The sequence below is a fragment of the Anser brachyrhynchus genome (genome assembly GCF_964034855.1).
Source record: "Anser brachyrhynchus genome assembly, chromosome: 16".
Taxonomy (NCBI): Eukaryota; Metazoa; Chordata; class Aves; order Anseriformes; family Anatidae; genus Anser; species Anser brachyrhynchus.
Window position 1 is genome coordinate 6,392,251 of NC_137734.1, and position 24,157 is coordinate 6,416,407.

At 42.1% G+C, this 24,157-nt stretch overlaps 1 protein-coding gene across 1 annotated transcript in view; it reads right to left on the reverse strand.

Annotated features, from left to right (window-relative positions):
- The window catches only part of SPO11 (SPO11 initiator of meiotic double strand breaks), a 331,434-nt gene that overhangs the window by 223,553 nt on the left and 83,724 nt on the right, over window positions 1–24,157 (reverse strand). Inside the window, exon 3 of the mRNA XM_080558213.1 lies at window positions 15,308–15,379. The gene's annotated coding sequence lies outside the window, so the exon portion shown is untranslated. The remainder of the gene's footprint in view (window positions 1–15,307; window positions 15,380–24,157) is intronic.

Genomic DNA, 24,157 nt, shown 5'->3' on the forward strand with positions numbered 1-24,157 from the left:
GAAATAGATTTTTTTTGGCAGTATCTTAGCTGATTTTCCCCTTTTCCTACCATCTTTTTAAAGAAGAAAATATTCTGAGCTACAAGAAGGAGCTAAATCCCGGAGAACAATAAACAAAACCCAAATTCCCGGTCCTCCATTTTGTGTGGGTGGATCAGAGTACCAATAACAGGAAAGCCATTGGACAAAAATGAAAGTGAGCTTTCCTACCATTTTCTTTAGGCTCAGCTGTTACCATAGCATTTTTCTTCTACAAAATTTAGACCTCAGTTTGTGGGAATCTCCTTCTTCTGACTAACGTTCCCTCTTTATTGTATAACTGAAACAGGGCAAGAGGAACAAACTTTGAGATCGTCTTTCACTTGGAGATTAGGAAAAATAAAGAAATTCAAAATAGATGGGATCCGTCATGGACTCCCAGACATGCGACAGCCTTCCAGCAGCCTGAACCACCACGAACGGTGGCAGAGAAAAGCTGCCTGGGCAGCAAGAACAGCTGCTGTGCTCAGGGCAATGCACGGGGCCAGATTCTGCTTCCACTTACACCCCTCTCACCCAGCTAAACAGCTTGGAGACAAACTTTGGCCACATGCAGCCAATTCTATCCCCAGGCTGCTGCCATTGACTCAGAGAGACAAGACATGGCACTGGCGACACCCCAAAACCGTAATGCCATGCGGCACTTGGGTGCTATTTGCTAAGAGGGGCGGCACTGTAAGAGGGAAAAGGCCCACTGAGGGTTGAATGTGCTGCAGAACGTTAATTCCTCGTTTGTCATGCAGACAATATTTCTTGTTCTTCAGAAAAGAAAATTTCTCTCTTGATGCAAGTCTCTGGTGCTGGCAACCAGGAAATGCAACTGGGCAGAGGTTTCTGCCAAGAACATGTTCTAGCAGAGCTTCAAATAATCCTTGTAAGGTCTCTTTCCTATGCCCCTTCTTCCACCCTACAGTTTTTAATTGCTCAGATGAGACCATCCTCAGCTACCCCTTTGGTCCGTGATGCTTTCCACAAGACCCACCTTTACACAATGAACTCAGACAAACAGAAAATGGTTTGCTGAGAAAAGCAGAAGCACATGGCTTCAAAATTCAGCTAGGTCTTATGAGCCCATACCTCGAAGATGAAGCTCACTTACCAGATATAAAGCGTGCAGAAAACCAGATGCCTGTATTGTTTGTGGTTCTAGATTAACATAATATATCCTTAACTGTGAAGCTTATTTAAAACACACAAAGCAGCTTTGCCAGTTCTCATTTTATCCCACACAGAAAGCTGTCCTCATTTGCAGTCGGCGGGGCAGTCAGCTGCTACACCTGTGCCACGAGCGGCTGTGCGGTGCTTGTGCTTCTGCTGCCGTGGTGCGTCTGCGGGAATGCTGCTGTGGGAATAGAGTCGGGTACTAAAAATAGAAGGCGATAAAAAATCAGATCGCTCCTAAGTTTTGCAGCTAGTTTTCATGCATGCAAACCAAGAGCAGCCCGGGAAGACAATGTGAAAAGGCCCCGCAACGAGTCCCTGCTGCGAGCAGAGCCAGCACACCACAGCGCCCGCAGTGCCAGCCCAGCGTCACCTCCGCACGGGGGACACGGGAAATACGGGAGCCAAGGCTCAGCTGGCCATATCTGGATTGCATTCATGAGTGGTTAAATTAATACTCCCAGAAATATTAGCTCCTTGTTAATAATAATTAACGCATTATCTCATGTTGCTCATCAGCAGGTGTAGAACAATGATGTTTTGAAGAAGCTGGGAAGCTTTCAGCCTCATGAGAAAATGTCTCCATCTGGGAAAAGGAATTACCTGTAGGTAACTCATGTGGCCCCGAGAGGAGACAAACAGGAATGGATGAGTGTTGTGCTATGATTTATTTGGCTTTTAGAGTTGCAGAAGTGTTGTAATAAATAGAGATGTGCTATTACCTATTCATTTGTGCCTTTTTGGAACTGTTCAATTAAAAAAAAAAAGAAAAACAACACAGCTTTCCAGACCTTTAACGGTGCTATGTAAAATAAATCTGGTGCACTTTATGATATGAAATAGGTATTACAAACAGAAGAGATACCAAATCTCTTTTCTACTCTGATTTTTTTTTTCTTTCAGGAAGATTCTTCTGCAGCCGCAAAAGTGGACAAAATCTGCAACAAACCTCCATAGGTCTGAGAAAACAAAGTGCCACTGAACACTAACAACATATTCCAACTGACAGAGAAAGATGTGTTACATTAGTTTATATTTCTGGAGATGATCTAAGCCTTTAGTTATCTGTTACATCAAATGTCTCAGTTTTCCTTCTGTAATCTAATATCCACCTTGAAGCTTGGCCTACATTTAAAATTTATACAAGTTTTTTCAGATGCTGCCATTTTGCCCCAGGCTTTTTGGGTGTTAAGCTCCAGTAATAATCTACACTGTTTCTTTAAGAAAGTTCATCCATTCACTTTAATTACATTTTCAGCCCTGGTTATTGTCCCTGTGCCTGCAAAGAATGTTTCCAGCCATAAAAAACCATTATCTGCCACAATTATGGATAACCAGAGCGTGGCCAGAGGGCAGAAATGCCATGGTGAAAGATTGTACCGCAATTCAGCGCAGAATTTATAACTTTCCTCAGGGCTAACTGTCAGCCTGATCACAATGCCTGACAAAAAGATCCAGTTTAGCAAATGCAGATGCTTCTTCTTGCCTGCATGGTTGCTCTTTTTAATATTTTTTTAAGGTGCAGTTTGCTACAAGACATTACGTTGCAGCCACTACAGATGCAACACTACGGAAAAGACACCCCGCCTGATTCATCTTGCTGGGGCACAGATTTAGACCACACAAATCCGGCACCGTGGTTTGAAGCACGCGCTGTTCTCTGTGCAACCAGAGCCTTTCAGAGGTATACAGAAAATGCTACTGTTTATTGGCTCTGATCGCAGAAGCTGCAGGCTCAGTTTCTGCCGTGTTGTGTCCTCTTTGCTCGTTCCTGATGCCAGACAGAGACAGAGATAATTTTCCGTAGCTACCCATGTTGCTGTTCTTGCAACACTACATCTTTCCATCTCTAATTCTTGTGGTTATTAACACGCCAAGGAATGCCAAACTGGAAGAAAGATGAACTTCTTGACAGTATTTAAATATATCGAGCTATTTCTCTTGTTCCATCTGGACATCTGTGGCCTGGTGGAACAGAGGCTCTGTATCGAGCTTCCTGATGTGCAGGATTTCAGCAGAAGAGGGCAAGAAGATCCCGTGTCCCATCAGCGTATTTATTTATGAGTAATAATATAAATCCTTCTAACATTTTTTTTCCAGCCAGAAGTCTGAAAGCACAATACAAACATGACTCAGGATGATCCTTTTTGTTTGTTTGTTTTGGCTGTGAAAGGGAACTGAGCAAATATGAGAGGGTCTTGGGTGATGTTCCCGGCTCCCCGATGCCAACGCAGCCCCGTGGCCCCAGCACAGCAGCAGGAGCTGCCGTCCCCCATGCACACAGGGCTGCATTTTTGGAGCTGCATGAAGGGCTCAGCAGGCTGAAATTCCTCCCGTCCCCTAGGCAGGCTCCAGACTTGCTCTACCCTGTGCCCAGCCACTGGTCTGCGTTCCCCTGGAGCAGATGACCACCAAAGCTGGGCTTCACACCTGACCTCGCACGGACCTCCCCAGAGAGCCGATAACAGAGGCGAGGCCAGGAGCTGTCGGTCTTGGCTTCCAGCAGAGGATGCTGCCTTTCGCAGCTCTGCAAGGAGGCAGCTGGCTCAAAAGTAAAAGCAGAATAAAGATCTCAAAGATATTTGATTTCCACACAATATCTGCCTGGGATTTCCAAAAATACCATGCTTCCAATGGGATGACACCACCTGTGGGCATCTGTTTGCTGCATCATTTAGGCATCCAAGCGCCCATAAAAGCTTGGCCCACTGGTCAGACTGAGAGCAGCCATAACTGCTTCAGTGCAGATCAGCCCCGTGTCTCCTCTCTTCACTTTTAATTACAGGAATCCAAAATATGGAAAACATAGAGGTTAAAAAAAAAAAAAAGAGAAAGAAAGAAAAATGAAAGAATTCAGATAAGATGACAGCTCTGCTTTTTGCCTGGTTCTAGGCAATGCAGCGAGCTAGCCTAGCAGGTAGGTTTTGTTATAACACCTCAGCAAAATCCCTCGGAATTTTGATCTGAACCGTCCGGGCTTCTTTGTCTGAGTCAGACCAGTCCCAGCTCAGATGCAGCAGAGCTCTTCGTGGAGGGAACATTTCTCATAATCATTTGAGATGGCAAATCTTTCACAATTCCCACCACCCTAAATCCTACTCTGGCATGAACAGGTCATAAGATTTGGCACCTCTGATTCAGCTTCAAACTCAGCTTCTACCCTAAACATAATCCAGGGCAGAACTCCACCTCTTGGCATATCTTCAATAAAACATCATTCTACCTGAACCTCAGAAAAGATAAACTATTAAAGTAATAAGAGGATAATTTAACCTCTTTAATCAGATAATCCTCCAGCACATTGGACATTTATTTGCACGGTATATTCAGCAGTAATGAGTTTGCAGCTCAGATTTAAACAATTCCCCACCCTCAGAAAAAAGCTGAAGGAAGTGGTTGAGACATTCCATATCTCAGGTGCCATTATGTGAATGTGAAAACAAATGAGTTTAATTGGGGAGAAATTCATCCCAGACAGAGGGCTTGCCCAAGGCCCTTGTCTGAGAAACCCCACTTAACTCCTCTCTAGTACAGAATAGCTACACAGGCACTAGATACCAATTAAGCCCTACTTATCTTTTTAATGAAGGGCTGAAGCTGAAAATGAATTATTGTTTTGATGTGTAAATGATGTTGGTTTGGTAAGGTAGTGAAAGTATTCTATCTGGGGGGACAAGCAAAAATAAAGTGATAAAGCGTTTGCATGAACATACATGAAAATTCTCCTGAGCTTTCCGTGGCTCTCCAACAGCCAGAAAAACCTTCCACAGTGCTCAGGCTAAAGCTGCACACTCAGCAAACCTGAAGCAGTGCCTCTGTGCCAGTTTCAGCCAAGCGTTCCCTTCAGAGACCAAAACAAACAGAAATACTTCCCTGAAAACTCCAACTTCTCATTTCGGCTCTTACTGAAATAATTGATTTCTTTTCTAAGCAGTTGTTCGTTCTGCAATTTCATATATTTACATGTGAAGTGTCCAAAAATAAAGAAACTGCTTTACTTTGGTTCTAACCAAATGTTTATTTCAACTTCTTCACAACTTTTCAGTTGATAAAAATGTTTTAGGAAAAAAAAAAAGTTTTGAATTTACCAGGCTTAATTCTTTTCCTAAATTTAAAATTGTCCAGAAATAATAAAACCAGCAATTAATGCAAGCCAATTTCTGGTCCCAGACCCTGCAAGAAATTTAAAATTTGACATTTTAACATCATTTAAAATCTAATTTAGAAAATAACCATTGCAATTTCTTTAGCTTTTGCTGAGCTGTGGCTTTACCTTAAATAAAGGTGGCTGCAGTAACAAGCGGCGCTCTTTGGAAGACAAGTTCCCTGATACAGATCTTTGGAAACAAAAACAGTTCTCTTGCTATGAAACAGAAAAGTGAAATACGGTGCTTCCTCCTAACTCTAGCGCCAAGGTCCCGTGAGCTAGCTTGGATCCCTCTGACAAAGTCACTGAAGTTCATCAGGTTTTCAGACCCCTCATATCTGTGAATGGGTGGTTGGTGAAAGGACAGACAGACACATACAGCGCGCTCGACTACGCAGCCCTGCAGATAAGGTGTGCACACCGCTGGCTTTCAGCTTGCGGTCTGCAGACCTGAAGGACTGCAGGGACTTAGATAATTTTAAAAGGCAAACCTATAATGAGAAGGCTTAAACGTTTTATAAAGAAGTGCACCCAGCCCACTAGAAACGATCGAAAAGTATCAATCCAGAGGAAGACTCATTCAATCTGTGGGAGTTTTGTTTTTCGTTTTTGTTTTTTTTTTTTTGAGTGGGGTTTTGAACTTCTGCTTACCGATGAATAGTAGGACATATCTACCTGAAGACAACAATGCACAAATTATTTAAATATGCTCATAGCCAGAACTTCACTTTAGGAAGTAGGACATGTGATTAATTGTCAGACACACAGGTATCTCACTTGGAAGGCTGTCACCTTTCTAGGACAGATGGTTAGACCTCAGGGAACAGCTGTTGCAGTCTAGAGTACCCAGCTTTTTAAGGACAGAGCAGGCATGGGCACTGGCAACAGAGGGTGGAGGGACTCACTGGTGTTTTTCACCTGTGAAATATGCTGCTTTTCTGAGATACGAACAAGTGCCACAATTAATGTGTGAATGACATAAATTAATCTATACCAATAGGCGTCTGGTTTTTGAAAAATCCCTGGAACATTGTTGGAAACCCACAGTCATGCACCAGAGTCTAAATCCATTTACAAGTTTGGTGTCTATGGTTAGATGCATTAAATTCCGGTTTACAGCTTAAAAAAAAAGACAAAATACCAACCTACGGCTAACTGAAATCATTCTACCTTCGGCTCCACCTTCATTACACTCAAAAAATTCCCTTTGCATGACTGCAAGATCAAATCCCTCATCCCAGATTGTAATTACAGAGCAGTTCGGGAATAGCTGCCATCTTCCCTTTGCAGGGTCATACAACTCATTAGTCAATCATATTATTAAGACATTTTCAGTTTTAATAAACCAAGGTGGTGCTCATCTCATGGCTGAGGATGGATTTTTTTATGGAAATAAATATTTGATGCATATCTTCACAGCGTCTCTTTAAGAAAACCATTATCACTTCAAAATAGTTCCTCCTAGCAAAAAGTGCAATTATGTAATTTCTGTCCAAGCCAAGGAGTGATGAGACGCTAGGTTGTGTTTATGTTTTCACCATGTTTCCAACCCAAAAAATCAGCTGTGGAATACGCTGGTGAAACTTCAAAAATATAACTGCAGATGAGAGACAGACTCAGGGCTTCAGCCACCTGCAGTAGTCAAAATGCCTCTCCTGAGCTCCACTCAAGGTGACTCACAAATTAAAACCAGGTTTTCAACCCACATTTACGAAGGGCTTGTTCCACAAGGAGGTCCACCAAATGATGGGCTGACAGGATGCTAAAAATCATCTACTTAACGGAAGCAATTACTGTCAGATCCACCACGCTAGCTTCTTAACATTTCGTATCTTGCTCCTCAAGATAGAAAAAAGTTATTTTAACCACCTAAAGTGGATTTGAAGAGTCTCTCCCAAAAATTCTCAGGACCAGTCTCATGTAAAAGTGAGTGGGATTATGTTCAGAAATTACTCAGATGCTTTTAAAATTTCCTACTTGGTAGCCAAGCATTTAAAATGCATAGCCCTAAAGTAATTTTCCATTCAGTACTTCTTGAAATCAAGATTAAAAAATGGACTTTGGAGCCAACACATATCTCTGTATCTGCAATTTCTGGGGGCTGGTTTTCCTGCTGCAACACAATGCTGCAACGCTACATTCTCAATCACGTCCAAAATATTAACACGCGACCCAAACAGCTAATCTCAGCTGCGGCTACAGAGAGCTCTGGGAAGAGTGTGTTGTAATGGACACTGACCACGTTTGAAAAAATGGCCTTTGGTAAATAAAACGTTTTAAGTATTGTCTAGTTGTGATAGATTTTGCAAAATATTTTTCTTTGTAAGTATTAAACTGCCAAAACTAATCTTCTTTACCACATCCTGCAGAGATTAAGACTAATGGCAAAACAAACTCCATAGAAGTCTTTGAAAATCACGTCTCCTAATTCTCTAGCAAAACATCATTTGTTAACTTAATCACAGTGTTTGGAATGCATATTTCATATTTTGTCCTTGCACCATAGAGGAATGGAGATTTTACTTTTCTATTATTATTATTTTATTAGAGCAAACATTTAGAAACCGAACAGAAGATTAATGTATTATTACTGTCATTACTAGTAAATATTTATTTTACGGCAGCATGCAAAATTCCCCGTCAGGATATTGACCCTCTGACATTTACCTTTAAATAATGCATATGTAGGTAGATTTCAATTTATGGTAATTGCAGCTCAGAGAGTAGGAAATGAAATGCTGTTTCTGCAGCTGCAGATATGAAATGGCAGGGTAGGGTAGGGTAGGGTAGGGTAGGGTAGGGTAGGGTAGGGTAGGGTAGGGTAGGGTAGGGTAGGGTAGGGTAGGGTAGGGTAGGGTAGACCAGCCCAGCCCTTCCTCCGGTGGCATTGCATTCACAGCTCTGTGGCTCCTTCAGAGGGAGCTGAGGTGCAAAGATTAAACTGTGGTCAGGATGGAGAATCACCTTTGTGAGAAATGGATATTTTTTTTTAAAAAATAATTTTAATAATTGATTACACTTGGCACTCGGGGAAATCTTACTCATTTTAAAAACACTAGTAAGCTTCCCTGTTGTCTCCAGCACCATAGCACGTTCTGTAATGGAGCCGCTCCTGATTCGTGCTAACAGAAGAAATACATGCCTACAATTTTCTGAGTCTTTGACTCATCAGTTGATATGTAGCCTCAGGGACATGTCCATTGGCTTCAGTGGAACCAGCTGGCACCAGCTCAGCACAAGGCTGGCGAAGCCCCTAAGCCCATGGGAGCTGGTTACCCTTCATGCTCCCAAACAAATCCCTGCCCAGCCAAACGGCACTGCCACGGAGACGCTACCATTTCCAGGGGAAAGGAAAAGACTTTGTGCTATGGCAAACTCCCCTAGCAGGCATTGAAAGCAATCTCTCACTACCGAACACATGAGCATTGTGAGGACTGAACGCCGAGCTCCCCAAGCCCCCTGTCCGCCTTGGCTGCCGTGCTGCTCCGGCCGGCAGCGCTGGGGAGGGAACGTTGTGTTGCCTCTGCAAAACCCGTCTGCCAGCAGCTGGAGCTGGGGTTGCTCACACCCAGTTGTTGCAGACAGCGAGGAAACCATCCAGTGTCCCAAATAAATTAATGAATTATCCTCCTCCTCCCAACAGACTCAACGTTAGAGCCAGGAGCCGTAATCGCTCTCTTGCTGCCTCTGAGTCACTGTCAGATGGAGCCCAGCGCAGAGAAGCCTGCAGAGTCAGCAGAGGCGGTGCGCAGCGCTGTCTGGAACTCAGTAAAACCAGTTTAAAAATAAACTCCTCTTCCCTTGGCCCCTCCATAGGCCCCTCTCCACGCACACGAAGGGTGCAGATTCCCTGCATACACACAGCTTTTTGGAAGAGAGCGCCTGACTTGCATGAAAGAGGTTTTGCCCCTTGGGTTAAAACCTTATTAGTCAAGCCCCTAAGCAGGCAGATGAACCAAAGCTGAGGTTTGCAGAGAAGCCTGAAGGAGTCAAGCATTCAAAACCTATTAAAATTCAATGGGAGCGGAGCACTCACACTCTCAGGTGCCTTTGAAAATCCCAGCTTCTGTCTTGGGGTTAAATCGAGGAGATGAGGACAGGAGCTTTCACTTCGTCACTGTGTTTTCTAAGGACAAAGGAGACCCCATAATTGCAAAGACGCCTACCCAAGACCCTTCTGCTCATTACCACAACTACAGAAAACCTTCTCACTCTCCCCAGGCTCCTTCTGTGATTTTCCCCTGTATGCCAGAATCATTGTACAGCTGGAGCAGGTAAATGGTCACTGTCACAAAGCAGTGACCCTCTGGAAAGCAAATGCGCCTTCTGCATTTCTGTGCCAAACTTTCATTTAGGGGCTAGCTGCACCAGAATGGGAATTTTTCATAATGAAACATTGCTTTGACCCATTTTGCATCTCTGTCAAAAAACTACTGGCAAAATATTTTCACAACTCCTTCCCAGTTCCTCCCTGCCCCTTCACCAGGTACGTTATTTGAAAATTAATATCTGGGTAAGTTCTGGGTGGTATTAATGGTCTTTAAGTAAATTTTGAATATATTCATATTTAATATTCAAGGCATATTGATTATACACAACAGGCTGCACAACTTGTTCCTGGTGCCTGGCTGTAGTGAAATACTATTATGGTGAGAATGTTGATGTATTCAGTGTTTTTCACAATATTTACTGATATCTGCTTAATATCAGTATGTTAGGTGAATGTTTCTGCTGCAAAGTTCAGCTGTATGTTTGACCAAAACAGTAAAAACCCAAAACACTCAAGTTATGTCAAAAAATTGCTATTAATCCGTGTATTTCTCTTCACTCATTTCAGTGGAAAGAAAATGGATTCTTTTTTACAAAGAAAAAAAAGGAATTACTCTCATTAAAGCTAGTAAAGCATTTCAGAGCTTGATTTTTATTTATTTATTTATTTTAGTATAATCACATCTGATTTTTCTAACAGAAAGAACTGCATAGCAAAAAATAACTCGCATTTAATCATTTCTACTCTATGGATATTCTCCAAAATAAGTGATATGCCACATGTGTTTAACAAATGAAAAAAAAAAAAAAGAAATATTTCATCAGATCATGCAGGCATGTTCCTATCATGTGCCTTGTTTCACAGTAGCATGAAATAGTGCTGAAGAGACACATTGGCACTTACACATGGGTTGTATATCCCAATAATCACCAAATATAAAATACCAAGACATCCTGTGACCAGCTAAAACCAAATCAGGCTCTACATCTAATTCCCAATTTCTAAGTTGTAAACAGCAATAACCTGAAAGGTTTTAGAAGAGATCATCCCGGAACTAGTGAGGACAAACGGACATTGTTTCCCTTTGTGGGGTAATAGGAACATTCCTAGAATCCATTATTCTTCAATTCATTATTGGTACCCTAGGATAACACAACAGCCCTGTGAACTGATAGTCCTCAAAGCTCTTGTTCCCACTGTCAATGCCAAATAAAAATTTCAGACATTTTCTCTGGAAGTAATTCATAGCCACTGAGCAGAAACTGCAGATGCTCAGCGCTTGGTCATGGTTTTGTGCCTACTGCAGTTAAAGAGTAGGACGGGGAAGAGAGGTTCTAATTTCCGGAAACCCAGACCTATTAGCCCCTTATTCACATTCAAATTACTGGAAGTTATATGCTGAAATATCACTGCTGATCTGACCCCAAGGCAATTGTTTTTCCATCTGATCCCAGGGCAAAGCTATTGCAGCCACTCAAGTAGCATCTATAAATTTTCAGTGCGTGCCACTTTCCAGTAAATCTTTCCCTGCTGTGCAATGAACACCAGCACTGCAATGTTGATGTTTACAAATGCAGATTCGAGTTGGGTCATGCTGCAATAGACCCACGAGATGATGCTTTAGGGGATGAAGGAAGCAAAGGGACCAGAAGGTCTCCCTGAGACTCTCCTTGCTGGAATTAGAGGTAGCCTTATCGGGAGCCCTGCAGGAAACACTCCTCCATAACCCACAGAGCACAAGACATCAAAGACAAGACAGACAGGCCAGTATTAGGATGGCAAGCGAGAACCCAGCTTCAGGAACGCTACAGGATATGAGATAGCGCCATGGCCAACCGCCATAACTTGGCCCACCAGAATCGATAGGACTGGGGTTGTTGAGGATCTAAGCCACAGGACATGCCTGCACTGCACACCTCAAATTAATAACGAGATAGCTAAGAGCTACCTTAGGTATCAAAAGCAACCTTGCTGCACTAGCACAGGGTCTGGAACTACTTTTCCAGTTGCAAATCCCAGCATTTAGTGCTAATGTAGGCCTCTGTGCTGCACACTACAGCCATCTCCAGTCCTTCTCTGCATAACTTCCACTGGTACAAACGGAGAAACGTGAGAATTCCTGTTGGGTACGGTGGCGGTGAGAAAGGAAATCATTAGACACGGGGACCACCTGCATACCTACACCAAGGCAAAAGCCAGGAGAGCGAAGGAGTGGGACCCCAGCCCCAGCACTGCACCAGGCTGCTGAGAGGGAACCTGCACACCCCGTGAGCATTGCAGTGAGATCCAGGAGGGACTGTGCCTACTTGCACAGGGAATTCAAACGGCTTATTACCAAAGCCATTTTCTTTTTTTATTATTACTTTCTTCAAACAAAGCTAATAAATCAAATCACCCAAGATGCACATTATGCAAAGCTTAATTAGATTTGGCACACATCTCGCTAGGAGTAGCACCCATCTGACTTTAGATCAGAGAACTCAGGTTTGATGGGTGGAACCAAATCGCCCACTTTGGAGTTGCTAAATCTACTTTTAAATGCAGTGTGTTTGCATTTTTTCACTCTGGGACCTGGAGGAGGTTAGCTTTGTTTGGCTTTTGGGCAATGGGAGCAGTAGAAGAGGATTCAGAAATAGGATACACGTTTATGAAGAACATAAATCTCTTATTCTGCAGGCATGGAAGAATCACGCAGAGTTGGCAGCAGCCGTTTAATGGGGCTACATTTCACAGAGCTACTGTAAGCTCGTGGAGCTCCCTCTTTGATCACCAACTCATTTCTAAGACCTCCTGGGGTATTTCTAATACACCAGGAATAGTACATAAAACTCATTCAAAAATAGTATTTTAATAGCATATTATTTGGCAGAGCAACCTTCATTGCTGATACTTCTCTTGATTTTATTGTCAATCTCTTGTTTTGCTTAAGCCCACAGGTCTTCAAGAAACTATATTTAGTGAAAAAAATCAGCTGTATTTAAAAAAAAAAAAACATTTATAACCCTTACAGGGAAGAAAACATTAAAACAAAACAAAAAGCAAACCCACCCATACTCCATTCAAGAGAAGGAGAATGAAAAGATTTGAAACAAACAAAAAAATGTCCCTGCCCCACACCACCTTTAATCCTTTCTCTGCTGAGAGGGAACAGGAAAATTTGCACAAAGAGTCCAAGCCCTGCAGCCTGCTCCTGAACCTCCAGCAGCCCCCCGGTCCCCAGATCCCACTTGCAGGGGCTGGCATGTGCTGGGGGCAGAGGGGCTGGCCACCCGCTGTAGCTTTAGACACTTGTACGTGAGCACAGCACTAGAGCACCATTGGGAGTCCCGGGCTCCATAAAATGCATCAAATCACGGCCTGAGTGAAAGCTCAGAGAGCATGGCGGACAGCTCGTGGCCAGGCTGTACCTCGACAGCCCGTGGTCTATGTGCAAGGGGGGAAGGTGGAGACAGCCCAGCACCATCCAAGTGTGGTTGGATCAGAGAGATCCCTGGTGGCTGCCCGTGCTGGTTGAGACGAGCACATCCCAAAGCCTACCGAGGCACCTCGCAGCCTGCATCGTCCCCTCAGCACCACCACATCTGGATCCGCACCGTGTGCCGGCACAGATATTCCCTGGGCTTTGTGCTCATCCAGACTCGGGAATGAACGGACCACAAGGCTGGCATGCCCAAACACCACCCACCAAAGCCAGGGAAATTTTATACAGCAAGTGCCTGCAGTGGGCAGCTTGCATCCAGTGTTCCAGTTACATCTCATTTACCAAATAAATATAGTCGTTCAGCAAATAATTTAATGCGATAAACAGGAACCGACAAAACAAAAGTTTCAAGCTCATTCTCGGGTGACACACCCGTTCGGGACCTGCCTTTAAAAGGGAGGCCAGGTGCCACTGCTGAAGTTTTGTAATCCAAACACCTGACGCTTTCTGATATGCTGGATGGCAGTCTCACATTTGCCTTCTTCACAAATACAGAAATAGGCAGAAATAATTAAATAAAGGGAGCCCCGTTCATGCTCCAGTGCCCCGTGTATGAGAAGTTGCGGCTGACAGTGACATTGAAAACCAGTTGTCAGTCTAATGTAATCAAAGAGACAATTGGCTCTGCTGGCAAGAACTGAATTAGTGTTTTCTGTCTGAATCAGTGTCATCTTCCAGGGAGCAGTGAAGCTTATGCAATGATAACAAAACTCCCCAGAAGCTGCATTTGTTACTGAAATATGGTGGTGCTTTGGTGCTATGTAACCTCATTCTGTAACACAATATACCTCATGGTCATGCTGCTGTTCTCCTGTTTCTTGCAATGATACAATTCAATGACCAGATGCTAGATCAAACTAGACAACCATAATATTAAAACTTTACAATCTCTCCTCCAGAGCTAATGTGGTTTATTCTCAAATGTTCTCTGCTCTCTCACACACTGTACGCACATGCAGAGCATGAAATCAGGGCAGAAAGTCCAGGCCTTGATGGAGATTCAAAATGCTTATGCTCTGGGGATGATAGAAGGGTGCAAGGTGCTAGACTTCATTTTCCTAATGAGGACAGTGGGTAAAACTCAAACCAAGGTCAGATATGAATGAATCTCACTTTCCAAGTAGGATTCAGTGCTGATGCACACAGTTATTGCTACAAGAAAAATAAAAGTCAGTCTTCAGCACATGCATTGCTGGTATTGTGACAGCACCTGGTAGCTTCACCCTTATTTCTGTTTCAGTTCATAGAATGAGCTGCTGTTGAGGGCTGGAACATGCTGCATTATTTTTCCCCCATTGTCACTGTGGTAGAAGCTTGCACTGTGTGTGCTGCCTCTTTGCTGCAGAGCTGCCCTGTTGGCCCCTCATGGGAGACACGAACAGTTTGCAGGGGGCCCCTTTCACCTGGTCCAAGAGGGTGGATGAACTTACAACAGCAAGTACAGAGCAGAAAGGCTACCTCAGGAAAGCCACTTACCCTCAAAGAAATGTCACTTCAGTGCAAGAAAACTCAAAGATTATTGCATTTACCTATAGTAATATTATTTTAATACTTGTGCTTATGTAACAAACATCCGGCACTTGGAAATCTCTGCGTATGTTCAGCAATGTCAATCGATAGAAAATTCAAGTATTAACCAAAGCAATAAAGGCAGATAATTCTTATATAATTTCAGTTTTCAACATATCTTCCCTTTTTCATCTATACCTGTTCCTTTAAAGAGCTACTGGTATAACAGGACACTGTCACTGGATTGATATACATGAGTAATTAGTAAGCTGGTGGTCTTCCTCAGGCCAAGAAGACACTAAGTGATCTGTCACTCAGAGGCAGGACATCAAAATATATACTCCTCTTTTTATAATTAATGCTCCATATTAAATATTCGTTAAGACTTATATAAATTATTTCCTTGTTCAGAGCCCAACTTTTCTGTCCTTGTTCAGACAAAGCTCTCATTGAATCAGAATGTGTTTACCCAACTAAGACAGGATATGACTATGCTTTAAATCTGTTGTACTATCCTTAGTCTTTGTAAGCCTCTGGTCTTGCTCAGAGAGAACAAGGGACAAGTCAAATCCTGAAGCCCTTCATCTGCAACTCCCTCTTCATTTCTCCCAAAGCCACCTCAAAAAGAAAAAAAAATCCTCTGCCAAAACAAAACCATACAAGCACAGGAATTTTGCAAAAACAACAGAAGGAGACTCACAGGAGCAGGAAGCGTTGGTACCTCGTGTCTACCAGACCGGTGCTTCGGACCGGGCCTCAGAGGAGCTCCCCACTGCAAGAGAGAACAAACTAGATGAGAGAAGAGGAATGGTTTATGCCTTACATCCACTGTTTGTCAGGCCAAAGCCCCAAACAGGAAATGTTTCACTAAAAAAGTTCTGTAACAATGTGTGTTTTTCACATGTACGGGGTGAATTTTGTAGGTCACTTCAATAAATGCTTTGATTTACTGAGACAAGGCAAAGAAAAAGGCCCAGTAAGGACATTGCAGATGATGGCCACATCCCTTCAGCACACACCTTCCAGTCCAGCTCTGCCCTCTGAAGGCATGTACGCTCTCCAGTAGTGCTTATTTATATGTCACATTGCAGTGATGAATGTTACTGTTGCTCTCAAAAACATATGCTCAGAAGTTTATTATGGCACTAAATATGGGCTGGGTAAGAATCTGGATTGTTTAAGTGTCAAACAGTGACAACATGTGTACAATACAACACAGACATCAAGGGAGAACCAGCTCAGCTAATATGTGGTATTCATATAAGCCTTTAAGAACAAAGACCACCCATAAAGCAAAACCAAAGCTGCCACAAGAATAGGTGGTACTGCTTCCGTCATTGCATACTGTGTGCCAATTGGTTTCCTAATTAGATTTGCAAGCTAATAAAAGGCATAAAACACAATAAAAGAACAATATGTTACAATTTTTCCTATGACAGACGTTGCGGTAAATTCAGCAGATTTTTGATCATGGTAGGTACCCAGTACATTTGTTTTTCTTATAGCTGAGTTTGTTTTCTTTATATTTTGCATGGTTTGTACCTTTTTTTTTCTTGAGAATGAATACTTTCTTAATAAGAATAGTCCCAAACGTGACAGTTTTCAAGTATTCACTAAATAACAATCAGCATAAATAACTCCCATACTTCTCAGCATCTTCTTTCAAATAATGTTTTTTGTTCTATTTCATATTGCATTTTGTTAAAACACATGGTAACTTGGCTAGTACAAAAAAGATTCGTTAAGAAATTTAATTAAATCCCAAAGAAACCAATATAAAATACATCTTCTTAAACACTTGTGTTACAAGTTAAGCATCTTGGATACAGCAGTACATGGGAACTGATGGAGCTGTAGTCTCATAGTACATGGCTGGAGAGTTTGACCAGAACCAGAACATTGCATAACAACACTTCAGAAACATTGACCAGAAAAGGAGTAATAGAAAAGGGTGATAGAAAAAAAATCAGAAGTTAAAAATAGATTGAATAGATTGAAGAGAGGACAAAAAAATAACTAAAAAAAGGTTGATGGGAAAATTAGACTGAAGTTTAACGCCTCTTCATCACGCACCCACACCAGTGAGTTGTATAGGTATCTCTTCCCTTTACGTACTGAACCTTTAATATACAATTTTCCTGTCTCAGTGACAGTTACTAACAATGACCAAAGATAAAATGAGCCTAATAAGAGAAAACTGCAGTGCCACACTAGCAGCTATTGCTCATGTGGATTAGTACTTCAACATGAAAAAAACCCTTTGTCCGGCCTCCATGATCTGCCATGCAGGGGTCTCAACACAGCCCCATGTTTGCCAAGGTAAGAACGAGCCTCCAAGTCCTTAGACTCTCAAACTGTGATTGAAAGTCCCAAAGATGCCACCGCAGTTTAATACGCACTGGGGAAAGCTTTTCTAAGAATGTGAGCGATCCCACCTACACCACAAACTCAACAGCAGTGGTCCCAGTCCCCACATGCCTGCACCAACTCCAAGCTTCATGACAGGCAGGACCCTCCTAACAAGCCAACAGGCCAGAACCTCCACTTTGGTTATAACTGCAAGGGATTTCATTGCAGGGACCAATTCATATTCAGATGGTCCCTTTGTCCAACACAGCCATACTCCCCAGCCCTTTGGAGCATGGTATAAAGTCTTTTCCCCAGGCTTTCTCAGAGGAGGTGGGTTGAGTGAGGTGTGGGTGCTGGAAAGAAAGATATATTGGCTCAAAGTTAAACAGCTTTTTGTATGCACAACCCGAGGCATAAACAAGTCAGGATTTGCATACTGGACCTTTGCATATACAATCTGTGTTCTTTGGAAAATTGTTCATTAGTCCTTCTGTTTCATGGGTGTGAAAACACTAGGTCAGCTTCTTTATATTTTAAACAGCACAGAAATGAGTGTGAAATAAGGAAATCCAGACATCTTTCTACAGCACATGGACCATCTGAACAGGCAGTTCCAGCCCAGTCCCGCACTGTGGAACAGGGAGATGAAATTGTACAGCCCATGTCGTGGACAAAGCCAGGCTGGATGATCAAAATGCTCCGTGCAACCCTCGGACATCTGGGGTAGACCCCAAGCAGAAAATAGCTCCTATCTGCAGACAGCAGTGAAAGTGAAGCTGGAGCAAAGATTTAAGCAAAGAGCAGTGATGGTACAGGGACTTGTCACATGCGGCGCCTTGACGTGCTGTTTACATTTTTGTTTGTTTTCATTGTTTGGAAAGACTTCTTACAAGGGGAGGACCCCAGCTAGCAGGCCTCTTGGAAGAAAAGCATTTTCAGAAGTGACTTGAAAGAAGAGAGGGTGGGGGAATCTGATTTAATAAATGATATATAGGAGTATAATTATATGGTTTTAAACACAGTTCCAGTTCACTTGTCTCAGCAAGAAATGCTGGTGTGTGAGAGAAATCATTTATATTGCTTACTACGGTTTTTCAATCTTGGCAAGCACTTTTTCCATTCTAAGATGTGGGAACACCCACATCAGTAATTATATACATTAGCAAAAATACAAGATAACTCGCATTCAGGATGGGGGGTGGGTTTCCCTCATTTCTCAGTGAACGATTAGAGAAGAGAAAGATTGCTCTTCTGCAAACTCAATACATGCAAAAAAAGTATTACTGGAAATCCAGGGTTGTCTCCACGTATTGAAACGTAGATCTGCAGATAAATGGTTTAGAGGTTTTAGATAAAACCTCTATCACAAATTAGCTCTGCGACAAAACTAACGATTTAGTATTTTCATTTCTGGATACCTTACTCAGTGGGAAGAGGACTAACAGTCCACATAGTCCGGTGGAAATCAAGAGCACTGGTGGTGAGATTTCACGTTTGTAAGTGCACGTCAATCGGCAAGGCACATTCATATATGCATACCAGTAAAACCTAGTGTTAGAATATGAAAGCTGGTATTTTTGAGCCTGAACCACTTGCTGAGATTTTCATGGGGCAGAAGTTAACGGTGGAGAGGCAGAAGGAGATGGAGCTGCAGACTCCCACTGGTGCCTGTGGGATGAGGCTGCTCACGTGCTCCAGCCGCAGCCCAAACCGCTTGTGAACTGCATGAACTCGTGAACCACGGCTTGGCTATCCCCAAAATACGTCATTAAGAAATAAGCTAGGAAAAGCTCATCCAGTCAGAGTCAGGTCACGTCCACTTTGTGTTTAATGCCCTGAAAAAGTACCAGGTTAACCAAACATAATTTAGCTCCTTTCTTTTCTCATTCCTAACGTGGCTGAAAGAGACTTGGAACATTCAGGCTTTAATTTTGCAGGTGCGTATGTCTAAACTACGTGGCAGAGAAATCTTATTGTATGTAAGGGAGCTATTCACTTCTGTAATCCTACCCACCTGTTAATATTTGCAGGACAGGCCTTTGGGATAGTTTTGTTGGTTTTTTTTAATGGTCTCATACTTAACTGACCATACGTTTTTCTTTCTGCATGCAAATTTATCCTGAATATGCTTCTAGATACAAAGATATGATCACTCTTGTTTTTGTTTTTTTAATTCTTTTGTGGTTGCACAGTTCTCAAATCTCAATGAAGATTTAATTACATAATGCATTAAAAAAAAATTGAGTTAGCTTTCTAACAGTTTCTTAAATATTCTTTTTATTAAAGCAGATGCAGATCATCAAGATGAACAATGATAAATAATGGTCCACAGGTGAAATTATTACAGAAGTCAACAGAAAATCTGCTTCTGCACCCTCTCATCTTTTGTACATTTTGGCCTTAAAAAGCCACTAGACCTGGGGACATCACACTAATTGTGCAGTACAAGAATGAGAAAATCACGTTTTTCTGATCCTCTAAATCCCCAACATGCTACTTAGCATTAAATGTCCAATCCTAACTTGCATTCTATTTTTAAATTATATATAATATGTATTTAGATATAAATAAAGTAATATTTCTCTGGGGCTCATTTTACATCAGTGCAAGCAGATGTGTGTTGGGATTCACCTTTTGACATTCCAGCTTTCCAGCACACTTCAGTCCTATAGGAAAGGTTCCCACCAGAGGCTGGGAGCACTGGGCTGCATGAGAGCTAACACGAGCTAAAGCTGACAGGAAAAGACTCTGCCCAAACTGAGTGACGCATAAGAAGGATTGAAGTTAAGAAAAAGATCTATAGGCCTAGACAAACACTAAAATGACGAACACCTGAGTTTCCGTGTTTTATATTTAAGTTGTGAGCATTTAAAAACTCCAAAAATCAAGCCATGTAAATCCTCCAATTTTACCATTTTCATTCTAAGATGAAATAAGAATTACTTTGAGTATTCCTTTAATTTTAAAATATTCATTCTCTCGCTCCCAATCCACATCATCCATACCTATCACTGGGTTAAGGCATCTTGCAAGCTCTCTTGAAGTCATCACCTTTAACTGGAGCTAAATTATTATGTCAGATGGTGGAGAGCATTGCATGCTTCACAATGGTCTTGCATTTGTTTAAATGGCATTGGGCACAACAAGCACAAAACAAATGTCTTTCTGGTTTGCACGCTATTTTTTTTAGTACCTTCAACTACAGAGCTAGGTAGAAAATTTAAAAATTGGATTATTATTATGCAACATTCCTAAGTAGCCCATATCAAAAAGAAAGGGAAACAAGAAGCACTTCCCCCTTGCTTCCCCCCCAAGAAAACCCAGATGCACACAGAAAAAGCTGTCAAACCCAGTCTTGTCCAAAGCAGATCTGCCAATGTTCTGACAATGTTTGCACTTGCTTGTCAAAATGGTCACTTCAGCTGAGCATCATTTACACTGTGTCTTACAAATTAGTTATGCAAATTATCTGTAAATTTAACATTAAAAAAAAACCTACTGCCTTTAAAGTTATCCATATAAATATACACATTTTCTCTCTTTATTGTCATGGGATGAAGATGTCCTGGCTGAAGCAAAATGCTGCAGAGGGACCGTAGAGCTCACGGCTCATGGCCGCCCCCGGGGTTGCAGCCCCTGCTCTGCCACCAGCCCACCACCAGCCCCACCTCCGGCCACCTCTTTTGTGCCTCGCTTTCTGCTCCCGCAGAGCGGACAGGCCTGCCTGAATTCGTCCCTGCAATTCGTCTAACAATTGGTGAGATTTTCTTCTCTTTGAAAGCCATTTCTCAAGCGTTTTTTTTTTTTTTTTTTTTTTTTTTAACAGTCTGCTCTCCAAAATTGCTCAGAAAGCCCTTTCCAGCAAGAAGTGGTTATCTGTAGGGTTTTTACCTACAGACCAATTGATCCACACGGCCCATTTTGGGAGCAGCGGTGATTACGTAATGTGCCGCACGCTGCTGATGTTTGGGGCTGGAGGAATGCCTTTGCTGTTTCTGTGAATGTCTTTAATTGTTCAGCAGATTTTAAAGATAGCTAACCATGCTGTTATTAAAAAGAGTGCTGAGAGCTTTGTCATGGATTTCTTTCCTTTGTTTACAGAAAAAGTTGAGCTGAACATGTAAGCAAACGCAAATAGGATCAGTCACGATTCAGACAGGAGAGATCCTGTACCTGGGATGACTCTGAGACTGAGCCATGGATCCCAACACAAGGAGCTTGTGCAGGAGGGAATCTTAAAGCTTCCTGAGCTCTCATGGGGCATCTGTATATGTAATAAACTCCAGTTATATGTGTTGTAGTGGAGCCTTACTGTTAGGGTGTTGCAAGGACAGCGTTACTGGAGACTGACTGCAGTCTAATAACATCCTGGGTCCTTCAGAAACTACCACTGAGCAGGCAAGTCTGAAAGCTGGGGTAAATACCGATACTCTCCACTCGGCATGCGAGCCCCCTGCTAGCGGCTGCGTTCTCCCAACCTCTTCCTTTCCTCGCCAGCATCTTGGATACAAAGATGAAAATAGCAATGACTGTTCTAACTTGTCAAGGAAACACCCTCTTGAACATTTATTCTAAATTACTTTTTTAACTTATTCCTTTTTATCCGCTAATGATTTTTCTAATCAAAACTTGCTTAATATTAGTTAATAAAAGTTTTAACTGTTAATGCAAATGGTCAGTGGCTAACCCCTCACAAAACAGATGCACAACAGCTCTGCTATATTTAGCCATCACTATAGCTGGGCAGAGAGTTAATACCTACCTCACAGGACATGCTGACTTTCCACTAATTACTAATAGGTTATGAGATCCCAGAATTAATGTGAATGTAAAGCCCAGAGCATTAATACGGTACTTCAGAGCATCACCAACTATGATAATCCTCAGAGCCTCAACCTATTCCTCTCTGGTTAAGAATTTCCTTAAGTATGATGACCCTGAAGGGACAGTGAGACTCAGGACGCATGAACTTGCTTCCCAAGTCAAACGGACACTTCCTACCTGGAGTCAGGAACACTCCAAGGAGCTGCTGCTACAGCTTTTTGTCCTTTCAGTGAAGGCTTTGTAGAAATCCTTCTGGGGCAATTAAACAAAATGCAAAGGAAAAGACTCTATTATAGCAGCAGGTACTATTGTTTTTGTCTCCAAATATCAAAACTCTCAATCCATTTCAATTGCCCGTTACATATACACAGCAGAAAAAGTATTAACGGCTTTTTAATTGTATTGAGAGTTCATTGTATTTCTGTTCCCACCCAGGAATCACAAAGAGCTATACTTAGGTTTATTTATCCTACTTCACAAAACACCACTTACATATTATTGTTAACCCACAAACGAACAAATGAAAGACCAGGAGAATACAATGATTTACCCAGAAGTGTTTCAAATGGTGAGACTTTGTTCTACAGACATCAATGCATGCACAGAGTAGCCGATCAGCTCAAGAGGACAAGAACTGGGAAAGTTAAATTGAGCCATGGCTCAGGATGCTGATGTAAAAAAAGAAAAATCAACTGTCATTTCACATTCATATGATATATCCTATGCCCTAAAAATCTTACCTGTGCATAAATCTACACAGTAAACAGAACAAAAAACTCAGCCAAAGTGAATATCCTCGAAACACCTAGCATGTTGTTAGCCCACATAACTGTGCTGCTTGGAGGAAGGCAGAATTCCAGAGGGTCAGATAACTGGTGCGTGGGTTGCAGATAGTCTCCTGAGTCACAACTTAATTACATGGTACGAGATCAACACTGTACATGTGCAAGGTGAACTTAGCCTGATAGTGTCCTGTTTTCCAATACACGCCCCTACCAAAAAAGAAATCAATCCCTGAAGAATTTGCAGAGCTGAAAACAGAGTGAAGCAGCTCAAATGATCCACACTTACACTTATTATTAGAACTGAGAGAAAGCTGTAAATAAGTCTGTGAATATTCTGTTTCACTGTGTTCTTTTCCAACCTGATTCTTCAAGTGAGTTCCTACACATCAATCTCCGCAAATACCAGAGCAAAAACCTGTGTGTCATGTAAGACTTTGGTATGTTGCTTGATCAGGACGTGGGAAGGGCACGGGTTTTGAGTGAGTTGCATGAAGGCGCATTTTGCCTAGAAAGGATGCATTTTAAAACAGTGTTTCAAAGCGTTAAGAGAAAAAAAAAAAAAGAAAAAGGAAAAAGATTTTTAAATTCAGGCGCATAATTAGTATTTGCAACAGCCCTTCCCCCCACCCATTTTTCCAATCAGGAAAAAGAAGGACATCGTAAGACTCAGATATCTATTACAAAGAGGTTAAATTTTAAACATTGGAAAACCCACAACGAACTGCTGGCAACCCATCTACTGACAAAGAATGAATCAGGAAATCAGTTCAAATAACGAATACATTGAGAACATCATAATAAAGTCAATTATGATTCATACACAGAAAACAGACACCATTCATTCAGTATCATCCGGTGAATAAATCATTGAATTCCTCCTTATCTGAATATGTTTCTCTAACAAAGCTGGATCTTGTAAGAGCTTTCTAATTTAGCAGCTTCTGACAGTAGGGAAGAAGGAAAACCTACGTGAAGCATGCAAAGAGTCAGTCTGTCTAAGGCCCAGGTTTAGCAATGCCTCTTGGCCACCCTACTGCTGGAAACCGACCCAGACCATAATCTAGGTTAGGGCTGCATCCCACCAAGCAGCCCAGCAAACTATGTGGGACACCCCTACAACCAAGAGAGGAGTCAGACCTTTGTCAGATACGTATTTTCACCTGAGGTGAAATTCTGGCCACAGTGAGAGAAGTTTTGCATTTGGCTTCAGCAGCCCCAGACTTCTGGTTTGTCTTGTTGGCAGCCATGGGACAGGAGGCAAAAGCACATTTTCCCTGTAGGTGCTCCTTTGTATTCTCCAACCACTTTCATCCACTGCCGTGTGCTTCAAAATCTTTAGCCAGACAGCTAGTTTGCATATGTTTTTGAGACAGTATTTAAACACGTACAAACAAAGAAAAACCTTGAAGCAAAAGAGAAAACACAAAGAAATTAAGGAAAAAGTCTTCAGAAGTCTCATGTAAGCCAGTCAATTGGGTTTTCCCCACAGATTCCCCTACTGCCTTGACTTCCCCAATCCACACACTCCACTAATTCCAACAGTGAATCTATACATTCACAATCAAGTGAAATAACTTATAGACATTAACCGC